The 10,690-nt window shown below is 42.8% G+C and overlaps 1 long non-coding RNA gene across 1 annotated transcript; it reads left to right on the forward strand.

Annotated features, from left to right (window-relative positions):
- The first annotated feature begins 104 nt into the window (after positions 1-104).
- On the forward strand, positions 105-4,137 carry LOC114014699 (uncharacterized). The gene is made up of 2 exons (XR_008731334.1): positions 105-172; positions 1,934-4,137. It is a non-coding gene; the product is annotated as an uncharacterized LOC114014699 (long non-coding RNA).
- The last annotated feature ends 6,553 nt before the right edge of the window (positions 4,138-10,690 follow it).

The raw sequence follows: 10,690 nt of genomic DNA on the forward strand, positions 1-10,690 counted from the left end.
CGCTTCCCGCCGAAAGGGGGGGGCGGGGCCGGAGGGGCCGTGAGGGGCGGGCGGACGGCTGCTGGCAGCGAGGGGGTGGCTGCGGGGGTCGGGGGAGCCGGGGACAGAGGGAAGGCTTCTCCGGACGTGCCTGAAGAAAAGCTTGGGCCAGGAGAGCTCAGCCCTTGTAAAGGTACCGGCTGTTAGCGAGGGCCCTGCTTGGGGGCGTCTCGTTCCCGTGGGCTTGCCGCTGCCGGTCGCTGTGCGCCGCGGGGGCCTGGGCGGTGTGTCACCCCCCAGCGCCCCTTCCGTGGGGCCGTGACCGCCGGTTTGGGGACGGCAAGAAGGTAAAAAAGCGGCGTCGGCTCGGTATGGCAACATCGAGCACTTATCTTGGCTTCCTCGTGTGCTGACAAAAATGTCTTGAATGTTAAGCACCTATCCGTACGCAAAGCTTTTAATACGTTGCCCGAGGTGACGCGATTGAAATGGTGGCGCTGTGTCAGGCCGCCTGCGACGCGCACTCGGGAGGGGACAGCCGCAGAGAGCGCTGCCGTGTGCCGGAAAGCCGTGTCTCGGTGGGGCAGAAAACATAAACGTTTTATGAAAGATAATAGACTTCAGCGCGGGCGGGTTTTAAAACATACTTTACATCATCGCCTCCAGTAAAAACAAGATGTGGATTCCGCGGGAGTCGGTTTCTGCTGGCTGCCGTTGGAGTTAGTGCTGCTCCCTTGTTTCTAAAATCTAAATCCGAGGGGTTTTTCAGCATGCTATTCACTGCTGGTTGAAACTACCCGTTTTTCGTGTTACTCGCGTGGAAAAAACCACCCCATAAAAGCATGGTTTTCAGCTTTATGGCATAATAGTAGAAGGAAATTAAAACAAAGAAACAAAAAACTCTTCCAGAGCTGTCCAAATAAAATAATTCCATATATCCGATTTAGATGTTTAGGTATTTATTTAGTATAAAGGTCTGCATTTGATTTTTTAAAATTTAAGCTATAATTATTTATAACTGAAAAGCACCCTCAAATTATTTCTTCTCGCTAGTTATTGTGCAGCCGTTGACTTGTACAGAACAGTTTAAAAAAAAAAGGAAAACCCAAATCCCCTAGGCAAGAGGGTGTGCAAATAATACTGGAGAGGAAATTGGAACTAGTGAGTAGGCAGAAACGGGGACAGAGATGTGGGCTGGGATTATGCAGATTTCACGGTGAGAACAAAGAACCTGAATCTGATGCAGTAAATGGATGAGAAACCCAAGAATTAGTCGTGGAACAGGATTGACCTGGAATATGTCTTTGGTGGCATTTTGAGCTTAGTGCTGCAAAGGCATAAGTGTGAGGAAGTCAGAGGAAGAAATTGTGCATAGTGATGCTAGCTGTTACAGGGACAACAATGAAAGTTGATGAGTGAGCCATCTAAGACAAGACAGTATGTTAATTATATTGTTAGCAGAAGTCAAAATAAGATGTGGACTGGAAAAAGCAGCAATCAAATATGTTCCTTTCCTCTTTGCTATATAGGACAGTCTATATATGTTATCTTTCCAACAATATTAAATTAACATAAAAGAAGAGATTAATTGGGTAATAACTAGGCTATTTATAGACCTCTGCTGCAGAAGACAGTGAGACTTTCAAAGCTCAAATGTCAGAAGTATGAAGATAAAGCAAAGTAGACAGAGATAAATCCGTCTTTCACAATGTAGTATCACTCTCAACATCAAGGTGAGGTGAGGGCATGGGTGCAAGAAATCATCTGCAGTAAATTTCTGGTAAAATGAAGGTTGGTAGGGGGCCTTGAAAAGCCTTGAATGCATGATATGGTCCTGATCAGTCACAGTTACCACATCTTACTAATGACATTTTAAAGCCCTTCTAGATTAACATGGAGTTCCCTTATACAGTAGATTTTAGAGAGAAATCCATACTGGTTTCTTTTCTTTCAGCTAAAAGGCCACCTTACAACTTTGGGGTTGACAACACAGCAGATAATGTCTTCTCTTGTTTTGTTCTCTCGATTGTACCTTGTCATGTATTTATGTGTGAAAAATGTATTCAAAGGTGAAGACTGTATGAACTGTATATAACTCATCAATGAATTCCCCCGCAGATTTGCTTCTTTTGAAATATGCCAATGGAAATGAAAGCTTGCCCTCCCTGAGTTACCTGGTTTGTTTTCATCTCATATGACCTCATTCACAGAGGAAATGCATTGCTGGCACAAGGGAATTGTTTACTCTAAAACTGTTTTCTTAGTGACTGTGGAATTGGAAATTGAATGCTACCATAAATGTTGCTCTCCAAACTGCAGTTGTACATAAAGCAATACTTAATTAATCTGACCTTAATAAATAACATCACAAAGTGTATAATTGTAAAGAGCAAGCTGACCGACGTCTGTATATACCCTGAGGATAGGGAGGGAAAAAGAATGGATAAAACATGCTCATTTCTTTGCTAATTAATCTTTAGAAGAAGCTTCAGTACAACAGTGATGTGTTTAGAGAGGGAATACAAGTAGATGAAAGCAGCCAAACTGTAAGAGCTGTTGCAGCTGTGGTTTTCTTCTTTGGTTTTGTTAATTTAAATCTTTCAACAGACTTTTGCAATAACAGTGTTGTGGGTTGAGATATTCAATACTAACCAAAGTGTGGCAACTGAAGAATCAAAGTTGTCATGTAAACACAGAAACAAGTTTGTAAATTGGTAACACTACAGCACAAATGGCCCATATTAGAAGTGCCCTTTTGATCTTCTTAAAGGGTAAATGCTCCCAAAACATACTAGGTACATGTAAAAGAAACACGGCTTGTTTTAAGATGCCTTCAAGAGAAGGGATGAAGTTTTAGAAGAGCAGGTGGCAAGGCTGCAGCCTCTAGCCTCTGGAGTCACTTGTATTGTGCCCAGCTATTCATCTGCTGAGTTTTCTGGTTGTGTTTTCTGCATACTGGGAAGGGGAAAGGGAGACTGGGATTGATAGGCTACACAGTGGTAAAGCCAGAGCCTTCTTGGGGTGATTTCCATCTAGCCTGTCTTACTGCATTTAGAAAAAGAAATACCAGTGAAAGAGTAACTTCCAAGGCCAAGGAAAACAACTTTTTCCTTTTATCCTTCTAAGGTAAGCTGTTTTTCTTTCTGTCCTTCCCCCTTTTTTTTGTAGCAAGCCTAGGTGGGACATCCAGCAGCCCTCAAGAAATGAACATTAATGGCTACGAGAGATTAGAGCCATGTTAGTAATTCTGGGTTCCTGTGAAGCTCCAGGTTTTAGAATAATGGCAGCCTAGACAGGTGGTTCCTGTCAACCAACTTTCTTGATTTCTTCTTGAGGAAGAATAGCGCATGGGAAAATCAGAGCTGCTGTACTTGATCAGAAAAGGATCTGTCTTTACATATATATAATGTACTGTCTGTCTCTGACAGCGGTCCATAGAGGATACTTGGGAAAGAGAGAGATGATGGCCTGTATGTGGTGTTGACTAATGTAGCTGGCTGAAGCATGTATCACACCTGGTTGTCTGCCTGGCTGCGCTTCCCCAAACCAATCAACAGGCCCCCCGTAGCTGGACAGCAGCTCGCGTACCAGTCATCGTGCTGGGCAGAGATCATGGAATTGTTCTTGTATTGCAGGGCAAAAGGGCTCCCGGAGCACTACCCAGGCTAGAATACCCTGGCTAGGTACCCTCTTTGCTGGAGAGCTGTTGGGCTGATCTTGTGGGTCTTCCTAGACTTCCCGTACTGCCATACTCAGCGTATTAGCCAGGAGGTGCTTGCTTGCAGCCACCAGCTCCCCAGATGTCCTTATCTGGTGAACTCGGGCAGGGAGAGGCCCAGGGGCTTCTGCAGAGTAACTCCCCAAGGTTGCCAGCACACAGACAGGTGGTGGTTCTAGGTAGCCCAGGCTCAGGTCAAACCAAGGCAGGCTGCCTGCTGGGAGCAGAGGAGGTGTTGGGGGCTGGTTTTGTGGTACAGAAGCAAGCAACATGCACATATATAGGCCAGCCACCAGCCTAGTTTCTCAGGGCTTCTGCAACAGTGTTGGGATGAACACACTGGAAACAAATGCTGAAAGCAGTTTAAACCAGAATTTTGTCTTCATACTTTTCTTCAAGCTTAGTTAACTGTTTAATGTGTTTGCCACAGTTGGTTTTTTTTTTAAAGTAAAACGATATCCAAAATGAACAACTTGAAATTGTGAATCATTATGTTTTGTTTTCTATGTAATGCTGAAGAACTGACTGTACCAATATTTTGCATATTGTGCAATAGAGCTATTGAAATAAAATTAATGAAATTAAGGAAGGTTTTAGTGTCTTGTGTCTTAAAAAGCCATAAATTAAACTTGGGTCCAATTTCATGTGGTGTCTGTGTTTCTATTTGGTACACTGAGTTATACCAGACCTCACACTGGAACAATTTGCTGTTCACACTTGGACATAAGAGACTCCTTGGCTTGCTAAGTATTCCTAGGGTGCTGTGAGTTGGAGAGTGCCAAGCAGCCTCCCTCTCCTCAGGTGGCATGGAAGAGCAGGCAAGAATGGGCACAGGAGGGAACAGGCTGTGGTGCCCTTTACATGGGAAGGCTCAGTGCTAAAACTTCAAAAGATCTGTAAGAAGTGAAAGCAGGCATTTCACACTGGGACATCTGCTTTGTCTCTCGACATAAAAGCACCCATTCTCTGTTGTTCTTGTCACCCCAAAAATTATACTGAAGCAGGTGATTGCAATGGAAGTTCATGTTACAAGATAGCACACGTGACACCGTTGTTAACAGCAGCTGTCTGGCCAGCTCGGAAGCCAGAGAGACGTGAAGTGCACGTTTGGCTGACCCCGAAGCCATGGCAGGCTGTGTGATACCCCATTGCCTCGCCCCTATTCCGTCACATCACATATGGAGGAGAAGCGGCTGCCAGTGCTGCACTTTCTGTGGGGTGGCACCTACCTTTCACTGGAAAACTAGGTGATCAGAGGAAGGGAAGGGTCTCGCAGACCTAAGAAACCCCACTGACCCCTTGTTTAACAAACCGAGAACAGTAATGTGAGGATTACTGTGGTTTCACCCGCCTTTGCTCCCTCTCTGTCTAGGAAATCCACAGCTGCTGTGGTTTGCAGTTACCAGTTACCATCTCTAAGCTCATGTTGTGATGCTGTGACACAGTGCACTTTAATACAGAATTTCATCTGTGGAGAAACTAGCTCCTTGGTCACGATCTGTTTTTAGGTTTCCATGTAGTAATTCCAGCTGGACAGCTGAGGGAGGAAGCCTTTCCTGGCTGTTTTTGATGAAGTGATTCAGGAATTACTATTGAAGCTACCGCATTGCTCGTATCATGTTTCACCATTCCTCAGAAGCAGCCTTCCACCCATCACTGTCATTATTACCTTCCTAGATATGTATTCTCATTAATGCTTTCACATTTTAGCGAGATAGGGAGTATTATTGTGATGATACTTGCAGCAACTTCTGACCTATTTCTTTCATTTTACCTGATTTCTGCTCAGCAGCTTGGAGGTAAAGTTGCTCCTACCCAAGTTGGTAGAGTTGTTTTTCCAAAATAGGCATAATTTTGTGCATTATATCATCATACCTTTTGAAACATGTACCTCTAGGTAATTTTAAAGATTGAAAGGTCCTGAATGTCTATGAGTTTGCTCTGCTTCAGGATTAAGCTACCAGTTATACCACCACAAGTCATTCAGTGAAGCCATGTCTATTATACGTGCATTTATATAACTCAGTCTTATTACAGAAGATTGAATTAATGATTTGCAGTCTTGGTAGGCCTCTGGTTTCTCAAAAAACTTACCTTTTGTAGGTGATGATCTTAGGTAGTTGACAGTGTTTCACGTTTCTAGAGTTGCTTGGCCTACCCCACATAGCTGCGTGGGAGAGCTTCATACTCTGCCATGGCTCTTTGCTCTGCAGCTGCACTCTTAAAAACACTGGAAGAAGTTAAATTACCTCCTCCAGGTTCGTGCCAGGTTCACCGTCAAAGCAATTCAGAGAACTTACTTTGCTCAATCTTTTAACACGAATTAAATCTGTTTCCAGTTCCAGGTAACACGCTGGATACACAAACACCAGCCTCTTGCCAGTGCTGTGTTTCTTGGATGCAATTACGCAACATCTGCCCTTGTTATCAGTCCCCGATAAACTATCCTTGGCATGCACTGCAGAGGAGCTGCTGTTATGCAATGGAAAGTTAGATCTCTTGTACATAGCTCTGTTCTCCTCCTCTAACCCAAGAAATGAGTACAAAATAGCTTGCTGAGAGCAAGCAGTTCAGCCATTTCTCCCCCTTGCACTGCTATTAAATCCATCAGAGTTGCTTGTGCTCCTCCAGGTCTGTTTCCATCCTCTGGGAGCACAGCTCATTGCCATCCAGCTGTCAGCCAGGGAAAGGACCACGTGTACAGATGGGCCCTTTCGCTTTGAAGGGGGAAAAAGGAAATCGGAGACACTGTTAGCGTTTGCTTTGCTGCATATAAACTCGCTTTGGTATAAACACTGGAGAAATACAGGAACATAAGGAGCTTTGAAATAGGATTTAAAAAGGAATCAGTGCCTTATCTTCCATTTGAGAGGAAAAAAAATGGTGTGAAGGACAGAGGGTAAGTCAGCCAGAAGAAGGAAGAAACCAAAATTAGAATAGCAAAAAAAGAGAATACTACTCAAAAGCAGCAGGAAAGAGCAGGCATAGATTGCCAATTAACACTTCATATCAAAGGAAAATTCTGATAAAAACCTTTTTCTCCTTCTAAGAAGCATCATACATTTGCAGTATCTACTGCAGCAAAGCAATCTTTACAGAAAAGAAGGCCCAAGAGAATAAGCCAAGTAGCTGCAAAGCTTGTGGAAACCGTTTCACATAGCTTACAACTAGGACAAAAACAGGACACAACCCCATGGGAGCCTGGGGCTTCAGCATCGCTGCCCTCGCTCACCAGCTGATTCGCACCCTGTGCCAGCTACAGGGGGTCCGAGGCCCAGACCAGCGTCTCTCACCCCACACATGCCCCTGGGGATGCGTTTACCCTGTGTAGAGTCTCAGGCTGCCCAGGAAGACCACCACCACCACTCCACCCCACCCCACAAAACCCCCCAACAATCTACAAATGCTTTAACACCTAAACCTGGAACAAGCAGGCATCTCACAGTGCTACAAGTGCTGAATGAAGGTAACTCTGTAGTAACTAGCAGTAGTACATTTGGTGGGTTGTCACACAGATACGGGCACCTTTTTGAGGTGTCCGTAACCAGCATTTGCGTGTGTGGACATGCATGTGTATCACAGCCCTCTGTGTGTGCTGGGGCAGGGACTGTCTGTTGGTGGGGACATCCCTTCTCTGCCCTGAAGCTGGTGAAGGCGCAGTGACGATGAAGAGCAGGCAGAAGACTTTGGCTCTGTCAGCAGGACCTACAGCTCCTGTGGAAACTATTGCTACAACTACAGAAGGCAGGAAAAGCACCTGCTTGTTTCCATACTGATAGTGGACATGTGGATCATGGGCATGAGGTTTTTGGGCAAGTGAAAAAACAAACCAAAAAAGAAAAGATTTTTAAATTTTAGAGACAGAACAGGACTGGACACAAACGCAAAGCCCACATCAAAATAAAAGCAGGTATAAAGATTAAAAAAACACCAAAAAGCAGTAATTGCTTTGGTATTTGGTTGTGTACAGAGCAATTCACGGCTGTGATTAATTCATTAGAACATCTTTAAAACTCCAAGTGAGCTCAGGCTTAGCCAGGCAAGAGCATGAACATTTCAACTGGCATTTTAAATGGCACATTCAAAAACTGCAGTCAGCTACTTTTCCAGATTTTCTAAAATCTTACTAAAAAAAAAAAAAAAAAAAAAGGCCTTGACAGGTCAGAGCCTCCCAGCTCCAGCCCATCATGCTCCAGTCCCCAAGGAGGAGAGGAAGGAAAAACAATCATTTGAATTTTAATTTTTTCCCTCGCTTTCTATTGGGCAAACAATTCACTCGACCCTTCCAGAGCCCGTCACTGCTGTAACAGTTCTTATTTGCCATTGTATTTTCTGGATGAGATGGCGGTATTTATAGCAACTTTCTCAGTCCCTTGCCTAGTTGACTCGTTATTGCCAAGACACTGACAGAGCAGTAGCAGAAGACAACTACTCCAGCTGAAAGTACTATTTTTTTTGTATAACAAATTACCTGTGGACAGTCATCAGCCCACAACAGAGTGAGTCAGAGGAAATTATTGTTTATCATTTACAGAACACATGTGACACTGCACATGTTTGAAAGCCAAGTCCCTGCCTTGAATAGCTTAGATTTAAATTAGCTGAGGCAGCAGAGGAGGGAGGGCAAGCCTTGCCAACTCGTGGCATGGTGCCTGGTAATAGGTCACCAAGCAGGAAAGGAAACCCTGGCTTCATTATCAACATCAGGCCTGCGCTCAGGTGTCGGTGACTTATTTCCTGGAGACATCACCAAACGTGACCAAAGCCTCTTTAGAAGAAAACTTAGCTCCTGCTATGATGCAGCTAGAACATCATATTTTCATGACTAATAGTGGAGAAGTCCAAATAAACGAGCCTTAAAATACAAAGTATTTCTGCAAAAGGCAAGCAGATTGTACACGTGCCAGGTACTGTGCACAGATGGTACAGACAGATGGACGCTGGCATCCCCAAACGCCGAGTTAATGTGATGACAGGAAGAAGTATCCTTGAGCGTTTATTCATCCAAGTTGGAGCCTCTTAGGTAGGATGAAGGACGGAAAGTTGAGCAAACAGAAAATAGCACAAAACAGTGACCTAGTCAAAAAGCTGCTATCAGAAGGGCGTGTGTGTGTGTGTGTATGTAGAGGTAGGGAGGGAGAGGAAGAATTGTAATTAGGTCACAGGGACCAAAAGACAAATAACAGGACAAGCTTATCTAATACCTGGGCTGTCACTACACAAGTGCCAGAACAGAGGATGCACAAACAATTAAGAGTTTTTATACAGCTAATTATGATGACAGAGGATTTGTGGAATAAAATACCTAAATTAAAATAGTGTTAATAAAAAGCTAAAGAAAAATCAAAGGGGAAAGCACTGGAGCTATGCCACGTGAGCTACAACAAAAAGCTACCTGTTCAAGAATAAAAGGAACAATGTTTTGATAATAAGTATCTGTTGGAATAGCAGCACAGTAGAAAACAGTCCACCAAGTTCTTGCAATAGTTTACGTAAGTTACAGGAATGGCTTTCAGTCAACCATGATTACTAGGGTGAATCTGGTTAAGACCAAAAACATGTATGGAAGCCAATCATGAAACAAGCTTGTCATTCTGGAGGAAGGAAAGAGTAAACAGCAAAATAAAGATGTTCCTGTGTATTTCAACAGATCAGAACTACTAGAAAGCTTCCTGTCAAGATAATCCTCAAAAAACAAAGAGTAAACAGCAAAATAAAGATGTTCCTGTGTATTTCAACAGATCAGAACTACTAGAAAGCTTCCTGTCAAGATAATCCTCAAAAAACAAAGAGTAAACAGCAAAATAAAGATGTTCCTGTGTATTTCAACAGATCAGAACTACTAGAAAGCTTCCTGTCAAGATAATCCTCAAAAAACAAAGAGTAAACAGCAAAATAAAGATGTTCCTGTGTATTTCAACAGATCAGAACTACTAGAAAGCTTCCTGTCAAGATAATCCTCAAAAAACAACAACAGAAAATATTTAGTTGTATTCTTATTAGTAAGACAACTAAACAAACACAAAAAGTAGATCAAAATGCCTGACCAGAGAATGTTCAGCAGCTTCTCTGCTTCAGTTGACAAAGTATGATCAGACACCCCTAGCAGCCAGGAGCATGGACAAAAGTGATTCAAAAATAACTCCCTCAGCTACCTCTGTTCAGCTCCACTAATTAAAACAAAAGCCTATTGGAAGACCAGCAGATAATTTGAAAAACAAAACCAATCAAACAAGAAAACTGAAGGAGATTTGTACACTTGCCTCGTGCTAGAGAACGACAAAATAAAGCCAACAGGTAAATCAGGGAAGAAACAAGACTCTGGAATTTAAGGTCAATCAGGCAACACAGGAGAAAAAAATGTAACAATTTACTGTGCTTTTCTAACCCTATGAGTATATGCATTGAGATGTATGCAACAAGTGACAGGAAATCCCAAGTTTAATGTCAATGTGAAGAAACCATCTGTGAAGAACACAACTGATTTAACTGAAAAATATTTTACCCACAGGAAAGAAAATGACTTTTCACATTGCAGTCAGTAAGCAGTAACACCAGAAGTCAGGAAAAAAATGTGTAAGCTAAGTAGCCAAAGATGAGTCATACATCAGACCTTATGAAAAATGTATAACTAATTCATCCAGTGTTTACAGAGGTTTTGATTATGTAAAGCAAATAGAACCCTTCATAAACGCTGTAATTTAGAGTATTTTCAATTAACAATGAAAAGTAAAAAGTGATTTTGCACACACCACACAACCAAATTTGGGGAGGGGGGGGGAAGTGTGTGTGTATCATCTATTCTGGAATCAATTAATAATATTACAGAGCTTTCCAGTTAAGTTATTCCCATTTTACAAAGACAGCAAAGCAAAAAGTTGTCCTCATAGCTGCAATTCTAAGCAGCGATGTTTATTTGGAATAATTTCTAAAAACAACTTTAAACATCAAACATTAATGCTCCTGTTACAGATGTCATCCCACAACTGAGCA

The sequence above is a fragment of the Falco cherrug genome, chromosome 3 (genome assembly GCF_023634085.1).
Source record: "Falco cherrug isolate bFalChe1 chromosome 3, bFalChe1.pri, whole genome shotgun sequence".
Lineage (NCBI taxonomy): Eukaryota > Metazoa > Chordata > Aves > Falconiformes > Falconidae > Falco > Falco cherrug.